Below are 19776 nucleotides of genomic sequence, written 5' to 3'. Positions count from 1 at the left end.
CCCCCATGCAGCAACAAAGACCCAATGCAGCCAAAATAAATAAATTAATTAATTAATTACAAACAAATTAAACAGAGGCACTACTATAAGTCCTACTTCAATAACTTGACTAAGTTGGAATATTCATTAAATATAATCTTTGGAATCTGCTTAGAATGACCAATAACATAAATTACCGAGTTACCTAAAATATCTTTGATAAGCATTTTGCAAAAGAAGTTACCTTAACTCTCTCAGCAAAAGTATTTACATTATCCCAGAATATTTAAAAACTATTTCTTAATGTTAGGTTCTATGACTATCTTCAGTAGCTGCCTTCAGTGTTTAATAATTTCATAGTATTTTTAAATATAACCAGGATGCCTAGTACTAGAGTTTAAAAAGTAAACATCTTACTTTTTAGGTGAACTATACTTATAGGCCTATAATATATACACATCTTCTTCCCTCTACTCTAAATAATCTCATTTCCAGGAATAAGACACTTGAGAAAAAGTTAAATAATTTAAGTATATTTGTGACTCTTTACTAAATCACCTCCAAGTTTACCACTTCTCATTTTAGTCATGTACCCAACAATATGTAGAATCCTCTGGTAATGTTATATTAGGGATTTAGCAAAACTAACAATTTTGTTGAAATTAAAAGGGCAGTTATATGGTGTTTATTTTAAACTTTACTTTCCACTATTTTACAATAGAAATAATTTTTCTATTATTTCCTTGTCTACTGTGACTCTTAAATGTTTTCCTATTCTATGTTCAGGGTCAGTTGTCCATTTTATAAAATACTTATGAATAATCATTTTCTTTATACTTTGTACTACCATAAAGAAAAAAAACATTCATTTTACTTAGCACACATATGAACAGTAGACAAGAAAACCAACGTAAGCAGTTTAAACGATTGTCCCAAGACCACAGATGGAGTGACTGCCAGCTTTACGATTAAAACTAAGAAGCTCATTATTCCCCTTCTTATATTCTGAGTACTTTATTGTTTTTACATCACAGGGATCTCATAATTAATTTAAGAATAATAATTTAATTTAATAATTAAAACAATTATCAATAATCCTGACAATATGTTTAGATTTATGAAATGTATTAAATAAAAATAAAATTAGTTTACTCAAATATTCCCTGAAAAAATTAATCTGATTTACTACATAAGTTATTTTTAAAATTTTGCTTAGAGTGCCAAGAAAGTGACAGCTTAATATAATTTATCATTTCAATGTCTTTTTTAAAAGCTAATTTCTTTAACCAAAATCTACAGTAAGTATATGAGAAGGTTGGATTTAATACCAAACAAAAATACTTTTTCATTAAAAAAAAAAAATCCTCCAAACTTAAAACAGTAGTTTCTACTCTAATTGTAAACTTCAACTTCAGGAATTATTTACAACAGATATACCTAAGAAAAGACAATGATAAAAAGTAAAGAAAACACAAAATACTATTGCATTTACAGGAGAAAAAAACATACAGTATAACATTAACAGCTTACTGTGGAGAGTGGGTTTAATCAGGAAGTAGCCATTATCCTTTCGATTCAGAGCAGTGACAGCACTCCAAAACAACAAGCCGTGATATTTTTCAGTTAAAAGGCATGAAAGAATACCTACTATTGTGTCCTAGCTTTGCTGACCCCAAAGGTCACCATATGTCTTTTATCAAAAGCTATCATGAAAACATAATCCAAGTAAGCATTTACAATGCTTTATTTGTTGAAACACCTAAAATCTACCTAACACAACCTCTCTCTCTCAGTTACTCACAAAACATGGCTGTCTTATTCAGAGATTAGCAATTATTGTAATGAGATACTGTCGGAGAGGGTCAAATAGTACTTCCTGCAGTTTACACATCTTGATTTCCTGGTAAACAAACTGAAAGGCAGGTGGAGCACTTAGATCACCAGTAACCGTGAACGCTCACGTGACAAAACTAAGCCAGGTGAGGTTGAAGTCTCAATCTTTCTTTTCTTAATTTTATTAACGTCAAAACAGACAATAAAGAGTTCTATCTTTCTTCCTTTTTTAAGGAGGGTTTATTCCTGACATGTGAAGGCACACAGTTTATAATAAGGAATGCTTGAGAAACGAATCTGTTTAAGTAGGTTTTAAAAATTACTTCTCGGCAGGTAAATTTAAAAACAAGGCAACACTAGCTAACAAGGTTTGAAAAGAAACTAAGATTAACTCTTAAAAAACCTGCTAACTATAGGGAAATGTCTTTGAATTTCAACTCCTTCAAGAAAGTAGATACAAGAAGTTTCTGAGTTATAAATAAAGACAAGCTCTTGCAAAATAAAACTATAATTCATGTGGCAGTCTTTGGGAAAAAATCTCGATTATATGAATCAAAAAGTTTACATAACTTGAAGCTACTCTCCGCATCATTTAAAATTCATATTTCAAAAAGAAAACAAAACCTAAAATATTTAACTGTGAGCATTTAAAAATACATATTGTTAGCTTGAAAATTAAGTTTCTTTGTCCTTAGTTTTTCCCCCAAATTGCTGTTTTTTCACTCTGAAATTTCTAGTATAGTTGAATGAAGATTGATTTAAACTAACTAAGGGTATAAAACAAACACACACTGTCAAAATGATAAACTAATTCACTAATTTAAAAATATTTAGGAGATTTTTTTAATCTACAAAATTTCATTTATCTTTAAAATTCCATACATTCTAAGGCCCAGCATCTGTGTCCTAACTATTATGAACACAGCATGCTTTAATTTTAATGCAAAGAGCTCTTAATGACCCTTTTACAGCAATATAATCAAGGCATTAAATTATATAACTTAAATCAGGTGTATATTTACTCTGCAAAATAAAACTCTAATGTATTGCAATAGAAAACAAAACAAAGTGACACTAAAATCACTGACAACAAAAAGAACACCTAAGTAGACAAGACTGTGCCAAGAATACAAAATATCAGAACAGGTTATGTTACAAACATTTAATATGTATCATTTGAAAGGAGTACATATTTAATACTGAACAACATTAATGCAAGTTGCTAATCACCATCTTTACTATGATGACGCATGAAATAGCAAATTTTCAGAAAACTATTACTACAAGTTTCAGCTGAATTTCTTGGTCCAATTAAATAATTCAGATATCCTATAGTTACCTGGAATGCAAGACACAGCCCTTATTTCCTTTATAGATAATTTAAGATATAATTCCTACCAAATAGGTAGCTTTGAATATGTAATTCATATATGGAAACAAAACAAAATTTTAAATTAGGAAACTATTATTTCAATTATTTCAAAGACCCATGGCTATTTAGTTTCCCATATGGATCAAATTTAAAGGATAATGAAATTAAAATACAGAAGTAAAGAAAATAAATTTGAAATTTTGTTTCATTCAAGGTAGCTTTTATCAAATGTCAGCAAATTTCAGGGTAAGAGTTTACAATTCGGTTGAAAGGGCAAGGATGAAAACCAAGGTAAATATGATACCCTCTGAGTTAGAAAAAGACCCCCTCTGAGCTAACCTGTGAGAAAAGGAAACCTTTTCCTCCTCTAGAGATATTTCAGCTCTGCTTGTTCTCTCAGTCAGGCACTCTTGCGTAAAGCACACTTAGCACAACGAACTATACCTGGCAGTTCTGTACAGGGAGAAACCTCCAGAAAGGATTCCCTTGCCCCCGGCAGGTCTAAGAAACCACAGAGGAGATTAGTCCTCCATGACTTAAAAAATTCACGCAAAATGAAAATGAAAGACAGGAAAGGGGACAGGAGAAGGAAGAAAGTCTCCTACATTTATTTGCTTACATTCTGCTGGCAATAAAGAAGCTTTGCATAGTATTTATATCCCATCTTATTTCAAAATAACTTAAGGTGACTTATGGACATATGATTAGTAAAACAGAATGCTTTCAAAATGTAAATTAATATGAATAAAGGGAAAATAAAGGGAAGCAAGAAAGATGAAACACAAAGTAAAGCTGGAACATAGAAACGCCTGTCATAAGGCCTTGCACAACTCTAAGATGTGAGTGGTTCAGCTCTGAGCTTCCTAGCAATCAAAGTAAAGTGGGAAACAAGACCAAATTATAAAATTCTCATTCTGTATAAACTGCATTTTACAAATAAGCACCAAAGCTTTCCCTAGTACTTAGAACTGAGAGAAATATCTTCATACTTTTCAATAATGCAACCCTGGACAAAAAAATAATTTTCTCAACAGCATCTTTACAGAGATTAAATAACCAATTTCATATGAAATTCCTTTCAACCTTTCTTCGGGGCAAGTTGGGATCATAACATGATGAAACGTTACCCAGAAAATGAGCCAACTTGCTAGGAAGCTATGTATCTAATTGGGATCTTTAAACAAACACTAACAATCCCCAGCATCTTTTGTTAAATTCACAGTCCATTTTCATATTCCAAGTTCATATTTCATTTTCGAAATGCAGATTCTTCTGCTGGATGAGTAAATAAAATGGACATGCAAGTGATAACTGTGGTTCCAGATCAAGGAGAAGACATTGGTAGGATAGGTCCAGACACTTAAAAGGGATCTCTCTTTTTAACTTAAAACAGTTCTTCTCTTCCTCTTTGTTGACCTTCCATGATCCTGCTCAATTCAACAGCCTGGGAGCCCAATCTCTGATGATTCACATTCCTCCTCAGTTTGGTATTTGTAACTATGGTAGAGAAATCTGACTTAGAGTTTCTAGATTCCTACCTTCTCAGACAGTCTGCACCAATTTCAATTTATTTTAGAGCATGAATCTTGGCATATTTTTGCAGCATTTACTTTTCATATTATTGGTGGGGGAGAAAGACAGTAAAATTAATATAAAAGCAATTTCCTATTTCCCATTTTATTATACAAGATAAAACAAGGTCCACAATAGTAGCACCTCAATACACCATACATCTGGACTGAATACTACTAAAATTTAACAACGCTACAATCTAATTTTCATGTGGGGTAAATAAATAAGTAGTAGCAAATATATTCCACTACAGTTGTGTTGGTCTCTTCGCTGTCTCCCAAAGATGCCAAGGTTATGTTCTCTTACCTACCAGTTTGTTTATGTTGTTTCCCATTTCTTCCTTACCACACTATCAGCTTAGATCTCATCACTTCAGGAGGCCCCTCACTCAGAGCCTAACTATTTGAGCCCAGAAAACCTTCTTTCTCCACATGATTTAGCTCTATATTACTCTCTAATTATTTTAGGGATTTCCCTTACTAGATCTTGAAATTTCTTATTTTGTATTACCCATTGTGAACAATAAAATGTAAACATTATAAGTACAAATTAACTTAAGATGGTGCATTAATAAACTGCTGTACATAACAGCTCATGTTTGTCCAGCATAAACAAGTTATTTATTATGATTGCATCAAGTGAGCCAGAAGGCCGATTTTTCTTTGTATTTTAATTTATTTATTTTTGGCTGCGTTGGGTCTTCGTCGCTGTGCGTGGGCTTTTCTCTAGTTGTGGCGAGAGGGGGCTACTCTTCGTTGCAGTGCGCAGGCTTCTCATTGCGGTGGCTTCTCTTGCTGCGGAGCACGGGCTCTAGGCGCGGGCTTCAGTAGTTGTGGCACGCGGGCTCAGTAGTTGTGGCTCGCGGGCTGTAGAGCGCAGGCTCAGTAGTTGTGGCACAGGGGCTTAGTTGCTCCACGGCAAGTGGGATCTTCCTGGACCAGGGCTCGAACCCGTGTCCCCTGCATTGGCAGGCGGATTCTTAACCACTGTGCCACCAGGGAAGTCCCCAATTTCTAAATGATATACAATCAACCCATATTAAATCAAATCTTGGGCTTTTCTATTTTCAAGCTTGTCGAAAGAATTTTAGTTGTGAAAACTTTTGATAACACTACCAAAAGCCAAATAGATTTTGTAAATTATTGTCAGACCTCAAAATGACTAAAATTAAATGACAATTGTGTCCAGTACAGTTTGATCCACATTTGAATTCATATACATAACCCTAAGAGTTATGCAGTCTTTTACCTGATTAAATGAACTCTTCCAATGTGGAGCCACTGAAATTTGTTATTTCTGAATTTCCTATTTTACGAAAATTGAAATCTAACTATAGTAATCTCAACATACAATTTTTGCTATTGCAAAAGGTAGCAGTATTTACATTTGGCATAATATGTACACTTGCTTAACATTCTTCTTTCAATAAGAAAACCCATCCTAACGTTTAAAAATATGTTAGAAAGCTTATGGTTAACCTCATATTAATTATCAGCTTAAATCAATCAAGATTATAGTCTATTCATGTAAAAAGTTGTAGGATAATTTAAATGGTCACATTATTAACCACCTTACAATTGTTTATTTCAGGGAACAAAAGTAGGAAATATATCTATAATATAAATTGAAAAGCTTTGAATAAATTTAATAACAAAAGAAAGAATTCAATTTTCTTTCTTTTCCTAAAAGACAAACTGAAAAGAGTAAACCAAAGAAAGCTACACATATATATTTTTTCATTTATTGTAACATAATAGATATACACAGAGCCTGTAAAAATACAATATTCATTTTGCTGCAGAAGAACAGACATTGCATAACAATGAGATTTGCTAATGAAATCAACCATCAACCTGGAATACATATGTATTAAACCAAGACCTCAGTGTCATTTTCTTTTTGCATCGTTTGTTCTTTCTTTCATTTTTTCTTGACCTTGTCAGTATTTTTGTCCTTTAGATTTTGGAACTTTGGTAAAGAAAAATCAAGACTATAACATTATTATATAGAGTACTGCTTTTTATTCATCACATTTATTTTTAATGTAAATTCCAATTGTTCTGCTTCTATCAGCACTATTAATGTATCTTTGGGGGAAAAAAAAAAAAAAAATCAATGGATGCTACCAGAAGAAACAAAGGAGGTTTATTTCTATACAAAATTGTTGAATCAGGTTTGAGGAAAACTTTTATCAACATTTGACATAAATTCCATATAAAAACTTTTATAGCAATATTAGTCCTTACTTAAGAAATAAGAAAATAATAATATATTTTAAAGTCACTTTTGTAATAATGTAATTCTTCCAGCAGTTCTTACTACTGACAATTAGTAGGTGAAATAATGTAAGGCTGATATAATAACCATGTTTTTAGATAAAAATCATAACTTTTCCCCCAAAATGCTCTGCTGTTCTGGTCTACAAAGTTAATCACTAATTTCCATTTATCAAAAATAAGCAATTTTGAGAATTTTCTTAAAGATTTATGACTTAAATTTATGATTTAGTTATTACAATTTTCTATAAAAGCCCAAAAGACTATGAAAATATTTGATATTATATGTCTTAAAGAAAAGCATTAATGTCCCTCAGAATTGATTTATATCTTGAGTATAAGCTATTTAACTAAATGACTATCTGTCCTATTCGTTGTCCATTTACACAAGTTAAGTTTTCAGTTCACGTGTACTACAGATAAAATTAACAGCCTAGCCTGCTGTGGTATACAACTGCTACTAATTCATGATTATAATAGTTTTTTTTAAAAGCAGTACTTACACCAGCTAAAACAACTTTAGCCAAACAAAACTGTTTCCTATTTTTATTTTCATAACAACTTAATATCTAACCTCAAACAATATCCTGCAAAATAACAAAAGTCAATAAATATTTCAGTTCTATTAGAAAAGTAAACCAAACAGATATTCCTTATCAAACTTAAATTCTCTGAAAGTTGCCACTGACAGTCTAATAGTTCTCAAGGCTAACTATTTTAAAAATAGTGAAGGATAATTTTAAACAAAGAACTACATAATCACAGGGCAATCATTAATCCACACACAAAGTATTTCCCTAAAACCCCAGAAATTTCTATTAAAATGGCAAAATATAAATCAGACTGTAGAGAAACAGACAGCTAAAAAAATGTCTATGGCAATACTTAAAGAATCTCAAGCACTAGCCCAGACCTACTGAATCAGAATCTTATGCACATTAAATTTTAAGAAGCCATGATCTAGAGAATTCTTTAGCCTACCTAACAATTTGTATATCAATTCCAGTAACTCCTGATATTCTAATAACTCCTCAAAAATCCATATTAAAATGCAGAATATTCGGAGAATAAACTATTTGTCATGTTCAAAGCCCATTACCTACTATTTGCTTAATTATCTGAAGTTTCGTATTCACATGGCCTACAGATTTTAAATTTGTAGTAATACAAAAAAATAAGAAGGTGGGAATAATGTATTTTTTGTAAGATCTTAGAAAATATTAAATAAATGGATAAATTTGAAGTATTATACAGTCTTAGCAATTATTTTAAACTACTTCAGCAAAAGAATCCTTTCTTAAATAAAATCCTGTGAAGAAGCCCTGTATAGTAAAAAAGAAATAAAGGGCTGCTCTTTGGGGCAGAGGAAGCACCCAGCAGTAGCCAACACATCTCAACAGAACCAACTCATATGATTCCTCAGAGTACAGTTTGAAAACCTGATTTAAGGGAATTTTAACTTAGGAGTATAAAAGTGCACTGAACAACTGTTATACTAATCACAAATAAAGTTTACTATTCATCAAAGCAAGTTGTAAAGATCACTAAATAGAAACCCACCCATAATTTAGTTTTTCTATACTGTTTTAAAGTAAGAACACTAGAAAAAATTACATAATTAAGCATTTTTTTTCTAATTCAAATTGATCTTTCCCCAGATAGGTCTAATTGGTGAACTCGGATTTAACTAATATGTTATCTTCAATTAAATTATTTTAGTTAACAGTTTGCCTACCTTATATAAGACATTATGTTAAATGCTATATGGGCAATACAGATGAATAGACAAAGTACTTATCACCGTGGAAGGCTAAGACAAATACATGAAATACAGTATGTGCCATGAAAGCAATAGAAATATAGTACTATAGGAACAAAGTTAACTGAGGATATCAGAAAAGACTTCATGCAAAGCTAACATCTTAAGTAGGCCTTGAAAAGTATATAGGATTTTTTTGAAAGGCAAAGATGGCTAGGCAGAGGAACTAGGAAAAAAGGTATCCTAAGTGGAGGGAAAACAATACGCTAAGGGTAGAGGCTGGAAAGTATTGGGCGTGCTCAAAGAATAGCCTGAGGTAGCTTGCAAGTCCCCCAATAACAAGAAGCATGAGTTATTAATTTTTATAGTAGTAGCACTTACAAAACTCAAGTGTTAATATATCTGTATAGCCTAATAAAAGCTTTCAGTATCTACTGTTTGAGTGAATTAATCAATAAGTGAATGTAATCTAGTCTAGCTAGTATATAAGGCATATATAGAAAACAGTGGGAGATGTGGCTGAAAAGCTAGTTTAGGACCTTATTAGAGACAACCCTGAACATCACTTTAAGTGTTAAATTTATTCAACACTGCAAACAGTGGTAAACTACTTGCATTAGAAATATTGATCTAGCAGTTTTAAATAGGATGAATTGGAGCAGAAAGAGATTTCCAAGAGGGATATTACAATATTCAGCCTGTTGCAAAAGATTAGGCAAGAGAGGAAAGGGTCTGAACTAAGACTGTGGCAGTTGAGTCAGAAATACGGAGATAAATATGAATATGAAAGATAAGATGAATCAATTTTTTTTTACTTGTTGACTGGTCAAAGTAGAGCAAGAAACAAAAAATTAAATTACAGATGTAAAATCTATTGAACTTCATAGCAGATTCTACATAGAAAGTAGGAAGGCAAAAATTAAGGAAAATCCAAAAGTTGGGGAAAATGTAGACCAGGAAATCTCTTATGCACTTATGGTGTAAACTCATATAACCACTGTAAAAAGAAATTAAGCAATACTTAGTAAAATCAAAGCTGTATGTAGTCAATACCACAGAAATTCCACTTCTGGGTATGTAACCCAGAAGAACTCATACATATGCATAAAGAGTCATATACAAAAATGTAAACTACAGCATTATTTGTATAGTGAAATACTAGAAAATAAATAAAAGATTGTGGTGTGTTTTTATAATGAAATATATAGCAATTAAAATAAATGAACTAGAGCTACACATGTTAACATGGATATATATCTTTAATATACAAATACAACCACTTAAGGGAAGTAAAGGTTTTATTGGTTTGTTTACTTCTATTTATCATTTTATTTAAGATAGGACAATCTGAAATAAATCAGTCAAGAAAGGAGAAGCTGGATATGTCCTATGAATAATCAATGAAACAAGTCTCTGGAGGACACAGAAAAGGATAAAAATCAAAAAGCATGAATAAAGTCTTAGGTTTAGTAAGGAGGCAAAACATTTTTTGTTTGTTTGTTTTTACCAGGACTGATTTATTTTATAATTGGAAGTTTGTACTTTTTGAAAACCCTCACCGATTTCACTCACCCCCCCACCTCTGGCAACCACCATTCTGTTCTCTGTTAACTATGAGTTTGGGTATTTTTTTTTGTTTTTGTTTTTAGATTCCACATATAAGTGAGATCATACAGTATTTGTCTTTCTCTGTCTTACTTCATGTAGCATAATGCCCTCAGGATCCATCCATGTTGCTGCAAATGTCAGGATTTCCTTCTTTTTATGGCTGAGTAATATTCCATTGTAAAAATATATATTTATACACATTTTCTTTATCCATTCATCCATCAGTGGACACTTAGGTTTTTTCTACGTCTTGGCTATTGTAAGTAATGCTGCAATAAACATGGAGGTGCAAGGTAAAACAATTTTTTTTTCTCAGAGATGGGTGGGAAGGTAGAAGAAAAAGAGACAATTTTGTAACTTTTTAATTTGAAATAACTATATATTTACAGAAAGTTGCAAAATTAGTATAGTGAGATCGCATGTACTCATCACTCAGGTCCCACTAGTGGTTACACCTTATATAACTATAGTGCAATATCAAAACGAGGAAACTAACTACAATGTATACATATAGATCTATGTCATCTTATCACAGATGTAGATTCATGTAAACAGCACTGCAAACAAGATACAGATCTATTCCATCACCACAAAGATCTTTCTCATGCTACTCCTTTACAGTCACACCCAAACCCCCGCTCTCCTCCACCATCCCTAACCCCTGGTACCACAAATTTGTTCTCACTCTCTATAATTTTGTCTTTACATAAATGGAATTATTGAGTGACCTTTTGAGATTTACTTTTCTCACTGAGCCTAATGTCCTTGAGATCTGTGTATCAATAGTTGCTACCTTTGTATTGCTGAGTAGTATTGCATGATATGGACACACCATACCGTGTTTAGCCATTCACTTATTGTAAGACATTTTGATAGTTTCCAGTTTTGGCGATTACAAATAAAGCTGCTATAAACAACCATGTACAGTCATTTTGCTGGGATAAATGCCCAGGAGTGCATTTGCTGGGTCATGTATTTCGCATATGTTTAGTTGGTTTTTTTGTTTTTTTGTTTTTTTAAGAAACTACCAAACTCTTCTCCAGAGTGGTTGTACCATTTTACATTCCCAATGGCAATGTATAAGACTTCAATTTCTCCACATTCTGCCAGCGGTAGATACTGTCACTAAGTTTTGTTTTAGCTGTTCTGATAGGTGACTAGTGATAGTTCATTTTTGTATTCCTCTGATGGCTAATGATTTTGAACATCTTTTCATGTGCTTGTTTGACATCTGGATATCCTCTTCAGTGAAATGTTACTTCATGTCTTTTACCAAGTTTTCTAATTAGACTGTTGGCATTTTTACTGTTGAGTTTTGAGAGTTTTTATATATCCTAGATATGAGTCCTTTGTCAGATATGTGGTTTTCAATATTTTCTCCTAGTATATAGCTTGTTTCTTCACCATCATAACAGGGTATTTTACAAAGCAAACAGTTTTAATTTTTGTAAAGTCCAATTTACTGATTTTTTTTACTTTCAAGGGTTGTGTTTTTTTGTGTCGGGTATCAATATAAGAACTCTTCACCAAGTTAGGACTTATAGATTTTCCCTTATGTTTTCCTCTAAAAGTTTTGCAGTTTTATGTTTTACGTTTAAGTCTATAATCCAAACAGATCTTGAACTGGAAAAGAGGGAAATTGATAGATCTGTTTATAAGAAAGTCTTCAACTACCTGGTAGAGTTATTTGCCACATTTATTGGGTATCTACTTAAAGTATGAAGCACTTAAGATACAGATACAAGGTACAGGATATAGAGAATGGAGAAAACACATAGTTTTACTTCATTGTTTTAAGTGCTTTGACAGAATTGTACATCAGTGTACCTGACTTAGCCAGGAAGAACTTGAGAGTATTCTTCAAGAAGAGTATGTCTGCTCTAAATCTTTAAGAATGGAGAAATTAGGCTACTCACAGAGGGAAGGCTATGTCAGGAAGAAATAATAGCACTGAACAAAGGCAAAAAGACTATACACCCACTGCCTGCTTTAAGGAAGTACAAATGGTTTCAAAGTTGGGGAATACTAAGTATGGGAAATTTAGGCAAAGTTTTAGATGTAGATAGGAGACAGATTGTAGAAGATATCATATGCCCTGTAAATGAGATTAAATTTTACTCTGTAGTGATGGGAAGCTAGTAAAGGATTTTAAGTAGGTGAATAATCAAGTTAGATTTCTGATGCCATTTAAATGGTCACTGAAGAGGACGCTGAATCTGGACACAGCAAGACTAGAGGCAGAGCCACCAGTTAGGAGGCTACTGTGATAGCCCAGGTGAGGCATGATGTAAACCTACATAAAGATTTAGGCATCACGAATAGAGAAAAAAGGATGGATTTGAGAATTATTTAGGAAAACAATGAAGAAATGTTGTCTTTACTGAAAAAGCAGGCAGAGAGAAATGTTGGCTTAAGGAGCATAGAGGTTATGAAACAGCAATTGTGGAAAATCCTTTTAGTAACCAATAGTTAATCTGTAGGATTATATAATACAGCATTTACCAAAGCATTGAAAAACACTAGCCCCTCTTAAGAGGTTCTTTGAAGGAAGAGTCAAAGAGTCAAAACGTTAGCACATTAAAAGATGTACCTAAACAGTTGTTAAACAATACAAAACCTGTTTACCTTTGTTTAACATTAACCCTAGGTTTTCCAAACTTACTTGACCATGGAATCTTTTTATCAAGCAATACTCACTCTACACAACTAAGGCTCTAGCAAAACTATTTTGGGGATCACTAGTTTAGCAACAATATGAGCTTTAGTTAAGCTTACAGCATAATATTTTTCAATATTCTCTTTTTTTAAAAAAACTTAATTCTTAAATGTAGGTCTATGTGAAATCTCTCTAGCTTCATTTATTACCCCCTTTCATTACTCACACCACTCCAGACACACTGGTTTCCTTATTGTTACTGGAATATGCCAAGTACAATCTTCCTCAGTGTCTTGGCATTGGCTGTTTTCTTTGGAAGAGTCGTCACCCAGATATATGCATGACTTGCTCCTTCACTTTCCTAAGATCTCTGTTAAACTGTCATCTTCTTAGGAAGGGTTTCACCAACCACCCTATAACAAATACTAACTTCACAACCCTGGCACTCATGACTCTTAATTTGCTTTATCTTTTTTCATAGTGTTGATTGCCATCTAATATAGTAAATACTAGTTTATTAACTGTTATCTCTTTCGCTCATAGACTGTTAGCCCCATGTGTGCACAGTCTGTTTTGTTCACTGCCTTATCCTCAGCATTTGCATGTACTAGGCACCCAATAATTATTGAATAATTTAGTAACCATCATTTAACCTCTATCTGAGTGTATTTACTTCATATCAAAGTAGGTTATAGGTGAATAGCTACATATCAACATATCCACTGATAGGAATAGTATTCTTCTTTATGATGTTATGGTTAATATTTTTTATGCCCACTTTCTATCTAAAATGTCTAACCAGTTTTATCCTTAAAAACAAAAACAAAAACCCAAAAGAAAAAAAACTTACTTCAAGATTTTGGGACCTTTCAGCTCTAACCTTTCAAATTTTTCTCCTAATCAAAAACAATTGTAAAATTGTATAATTCTATCTTTAGAAAATGCATGGACATTATTTTGAATAATTGTTGTTAAATTTCTCTTTAAGTTTACTTCTTTAGACACTGGCTTAAGAAAGACTACAAATTGAAGCAATTTGTACAGCAACCTTGACCTTCTAGAACAAAGGGTAGTTTTCTTCCATGATGTACAGAGATTCCTTTCTATAACTTTAGCAACTGTCAAATGCTTTAGTAGGTTTTACGTGTGTAATGCTTCCACTTTTAATTTTAGCCATGACTTACTACTCTTCAGTATAAGTCAGGTGTCCAATTGAATATACTCCACATGGTAGTACACTCTCATGGGGACCTATATTCCTCTAAAAACTGGATTTCTCACTGATACATGCAACAGTATTTCATTCAAAACAGTTCAGTACAAAATCTACAAAACCCTCAAATATTTTAATATGAAACGCTATCTCTAAAAGAAAGAACCTTTAAAAATACACAAATAAATCAACACAAGATACATATTTGACCCAGGTATAAACTCTTCATTCAACAAAAATTTTTCTGTACAGCAATCTAGCGATGATTAAAATGAAAAACTTGAATTCTTTCCAATAAAAATATGTGCAATTAAATAGTAAATAAAAGTCTCTAAAATTATGTATGCTCATTATGCAGTGGTCATGAATAAGTATGTGTACTCTGTAGTATTCTAAGTTTTATTCAAAGAGACTAGTTTCTTTTACCTTCATAACTAAAGCTGTTTTATATGTATAACAAGTCATAATGTAAGAGTCACCTAACGTTTTTCATGAACTAGTTTAATGACCTTGGTTGAATCACAGTCTACGAGACTCAGTTCCTTCATCTGTAAAATGAGAAAGTTTGTCTAGGATTTTTAACATATTTTCTAGCTTTAATATTCTGTGATTCTAAAAATATACTTTTTCAAATAAACTCTATTGTTTTTACCCTTGCAAACTAACTGAGAAATATTTCCGATTCCAAGAAATGCCTGTTCCCTTAAAAGCTTACTTCTTTAAGAACTAGATAATAAAACATATTTCTATTTCTCTGTAACGAAACACCTCAATTTGTACTGAAATATGATAAGTACTGTTTAACTACGTTAGGTGAATAAAAGCTGAGGACAATTTATTAGAGCATAAGACTCCTGAATACTAGAAGGTCACAGACTGTGCTGAGCTGCTAGCAAAACATCTATGATGCTCCAAAGCTGCCATTTTTCTTCTTTGACAACGACTCCATCTGCCACTGAGCCATTTACAGCCTCCAAGTCAGAATATCAATGATTTCCAACCATTCTGCAAGCTTACTTTCACCTTGACATCACCTCTGTAATACATCTAATGCAGAAGATACATATATCCCCAACTATAAGCATGAAGCCTATGCTTTATTCACCTGATAGGTATTTAAACTACCCTCTAATGTACCATTTTTATTCATGCTGAATTGTAAAGGAATTTTAAAGTGCATATATTTGCTATAATTCTTGTTGCTTTACTTACTTGCTTTCAATCAGATATACTCATAAAACTTTAAAACCTGAAAAGACTGTACTAGGTAGTTTTCAACTAAGACAACAGAACTATATCATGTTTCCATTTAATATAATCGGCTCTAAAATTATTTCATATAAAACATTTTATTTCCTTAAAAATTGAGAACATTAAGGCAATGAAGAAATGTTGATAAAATTTAGTTTTGCACTCGAATCTGTGTTCTTTACATTGTAAACACGTGAAACCCATTTACTTAGCAATGAAAGAGAAAATTTTTCAAGTATATTTTGTTGTTTCCTATTTTTTAGTGGAAATAGATGCAAACTGCCAAAAACTATTAAAAATTCTTCTTCTATTCCTTTTAAACAAAAGCAGTATAGGGACTTCCCTGGCGGTCCAGCAGTTAAGACTCCGTGCCTCCACTGCAGGGGGCATGGGCTCGATCCCTGGTCGGGTAACTAAGATCCCGCATGCCACGCAGTGCAGCCAAAAAAAAAGCAGTATAATACTTAATCATTAATATTTATAAAAATGGAAATAACCTTACTTAAAATATTGCTTCTCTACAAAGTAAATAATGAATTAAGACCTACTCTGTGCAAAACATTAAGGGGAGTATAAAAAAGTTTACAACAAGATTCTCGGCCTCAAGTAGAGGAAATAATAAACGTACTCATGAAAAACTATATAAAAAGACAAGGTATTTTACAGTGAGCGGAAATGTGTTACACGAGAAGAAATTATGGATTACAGGTTAGGAGACAAATCTAATTACATCTTTGCTCTGAACCCTCCAAGTACTTAGTCATTTATCTAGAAAAACCACTTACTCACCTGTAAAGTGAGGTGACTAGAATAAGTGATACCTAAAGTCTCTTCCTGCTCTACCATGCTATGATAATAGGATACCATGAGTCTAGACGTCAGATGATTACAGATACTAACTGACCCTAAATTTTCAAAGGGTACTCCCTTTAGGTAGATATGGCTAGTCCTGAAAAGGAAATGAGATTTGAATTGGGTCTTGAAGGATGTACAGCATTTGAATATATATGCAGAGGTAGAAAAAGAATCTTCACAAAAAAAGGGAATATTATAAACAAAGACACGGAAAAAGAAACCATGATTTCAGATATGTTAATATGGCAATGTTAACCATAATCAGTAAGAAGAGGAGACATGATCCTGGAGACAAAGCTAGTAAGTAAACCCATAGAGCAATCTAAACATGACCTAAATAGGGTGGTGGTAGGAATGACAGGAAGACAAAGAATGCAAAAAATACTGAAGCTAGAACACAGCCACTTTTAAGTTTGGATTATCTAGAGCCAGAGAAAGGAGAGTAATGCAAAACGATAACAGCATTCATATATTGATGTGGGAAAGAGTGATACTATTAACAGAAATAGACCTGAAATATGATCATCTTTCTAAAATAATATGAAAGAAATATATAATACATTAAAAAGAAATAAAATCATCTAATTTTCAGAAAAAGAACTGGATTAGGAAGTAGCTACTGATGCTGAAGTCTCTGCCATAAACTGGCTGTGTAACATCCAGCCAATCACTCTAAGGTTTGGTTTCCTAAAATGAGAGTACTGAACATAATATGATTTTAAGATTCTTTTCAGTTTTATACATAACACATCATATTAATTTCTGAATAAACTTGAAGTTGTAGAGGCAATCTTTTGAAATAGTCTTAATCCTGACTGATTGAAGATTTAACATTTTGTGTACATATGAAAAGTTGAGAAATACAAAGTAATTCAACCAAAAAATTATTAAAAAGTTTATTTTCACCTACAGGTACAACCAAAACACAAGTGCCACAAAACTAAAGGCAAAATCAGCAATTTCAGAACTAACCCTGCATTTTTGATCCTACATTACTCATTAGCTAACTCATTAAACACCTTTTACTAGAAACTAAGGGAAAACCAAAACAGAATAGTTTCCATGTTTAAGCTTATCATAACTTTATTGGTGAGGTAAAATGAATGTATGTAAAATAATAAAAAGTTGCCTTTTGATATAGACTAACCCACATACAAAGAAAATCATAGCTTAACATTATTTCAAAGGGGAAATGAACCCCGAAGTGCAATCTAAAAAACGTAATGGATATAACTTTGGTTAAAGGAGAAAATATTCTTAGAAAGTTTCTTAAAAAGAGAGGCCACAATCAAATCAAAATTTTAGTCATATTTCATACTTATTTTTGTACAATGATTACTCATAATTTCAAGAAAAGAACCTCATACTTATTCCAATGTCATGATTAAAAATATATGGAGGATTTATAAAGTGTGCTTCTAGAGGTATGTGTGAAACAAAATAAAACAATTTTTTTTCTAAACGTTAAATTACAATTAAATCATATTCTGAAATAATTTGTATTCTAAAAATAATTTTTATATTAAGTTATAGCTTTAATATTTTTCAGGAAAGTACTTAAATTTAACAAACATACAAAAGAGGGAAGTCAACTTCTAGTAATGCCTTATTTCTTCCATTAAGTATGCTTACAATAAATAAGTAAAACAGCGTATCAGAGCTTATTACTATTGATTTCTCAGTACTTAATATTAACATTATACTCAACTAAAGATATAATTACATTGGCAGGTGCTACACATGTTGCAGTGTGGTAAATTTTTATTCTTTGGGAAAAATATTTCTATGCACTCATAGACTTCGATCTACAAGATGACATCTTTCTTATTAAAATATATGTTTATTTTATTTGAAGACTAAACCTTCTCTAGTTGCCCTAGTAAGCCCAATATTCAGTATGCAAAAATGATCACAATACAATACTTAAAATAGACAAAGAAAATAGATTAGAAATAGTGTTACTTATAAAAGTACAACTTCAGATAATAATGAACTCAGCTCTCTTCAAAGATACGAATATCCTCTTTTCATTATTAACATTTAACTAAATAAAATCAACTCTTTTCCCACCTCTCCAAGTGAAATCCACAGTAAAAAGTGGTCTGGAGTTACTGCAGTTGTCCAGTAGCTTCCTTAAACAATGCTGAGGATATCTGTGTGGCAACAGTCTAAATGAGTTATTGCTATTACAGTGATTTGATAATTGGTTTGGTCCCCAAGTCCTCATATATTAATCCCTCTTTAAATGGTGCCTTAGACAAGAAAAATTAATAGAAGGTAACTGGATCACAGTATGGGTAAAATTATATAAAGATTGGCTGAATACATGCGTAAATAACTATACATACACATTTAGAAACCTAGTCAATCCAACAAATACTTACTGGAAACAAGTTTGAGGGCTTAAGCTCCAACACTGTGAACAGACATATGTGAATAAGACAGTTTTGTCCACAAAGAGCTTACAACTGAATACTGTTAGTTAAAAACTTCTCAAGGAGTTTCATGCATAGTTTCATAGTGTTTATATTTTCAAATGAGGTAATAGTGAGCTTAAAAGTCTATTTTTAATAACAAAGAAAATATAACTTTCTCAATACGCAAAAAAGAATAGACTGAGAACCCTAAATGTATACCACGTATGGTAATGAGGGACAACTGTTAAGGATGCTCATGATACTCATCCCTATGAACACTGGCATAGTTGCCATGAAGGTTTTGATGCTTTTTTACATTTTTTAATTTGTTAAAAAATAGAAGCATGAGGTGCATTAACAAAGAAATGAAAGCCAATAAGGACATAAAATGACAATTCAGCAAAATCATCCCAAGATCTTCACCAAATTCCAACTGCATTCATCTCATCAAAATTCTTATACAGGGCTTCCCTGGTGGCACAGGGGTTAAGAACCCTCCTGCCAATGCAGGGGAGACAGGTTCAAGCCCTGGTCCGGGAAGACCCCACATGCCACGGAGCAACTAAGCCTGTGTGCCACAACTACTGAGACTGCATGCCACAACTACTGAAGCCCACGCTCCTAGAGCCTGTGCTCCACAACAAGAGAAGTCACCACAATGAGAAGTCCACGCACCGCAACAAAGAGTAGCCCCGACTCGCTGCAACTAGAGAAAGCCCGCGCACAGCAACAGAGACCCAACACAGCCAAAAATAAATAAAATAAAAAATAAATTGAAAAAAAATTCTTATACAGCACCTCGAAATGTCTTTATTATTTCAAAAACCAATGTAAAGAGGAAAAACTATAATGATAATTCTCTTTAAAATGAAAAGCCACACTGGATGCAATTATCTTTTTTTCTGAATTAGGACAAAAATTATAAAACTAAACCAGTGTGGGACTTCCCTGTTGGTCCAGTGGGTAAGACTTTGTGCTCCTGGTG

At 32.5% G+C, this 19776-nt stretch overlaps 1 protein-coding gene across 16 annotated transcripts in view; it reads right to left on the bottom strand.

The window, feature by feature from the left end:
• Positions 1-19776, bottom strand: part of BAZ2B (bromodomain adjacent to zinc finger domain 2B) — a 383609-nt gene that overhangs the window by 166430 nt on the left and 197403 nt on the right. The window contains exon 1 of one of the 16 annotated variants that reach the window (XM_068545031.1): positions 1510-1569. The exons of the other annotated variants lie outside the window; for them this stretch is intronic. The gene's annotated coding sequence lies outside the window, so the exon portion shown is untranslated. Of the gene's footprint in view, positions 1-1509; positions 1570-19776 lie in introns of those variants that run through there. 16 annotated transcript variants of the gene reach the window in all.

Source organism: Eschrichtius robustus, chromosome 5, assembly GCF_028021215.1.
Source record: "Eschrichtius robustus isolate mEscRob2 chromosome 5, mEscRob2.pri, whole genome shotgun sequence".
In the NCBI taxonomy this organism is placed as follows: Eukaryota; Metazoa; Chordata; class Mammalia; order Artiodactyla; family Eschrichtiidae; genus Eschrichtius; species Eschrichtius robustus.
The sequence above is the reverse complement of the archived record's forward strand: the minus strand, read 5'-3'. Positions and strand labels throughout refer to the sequence as shown.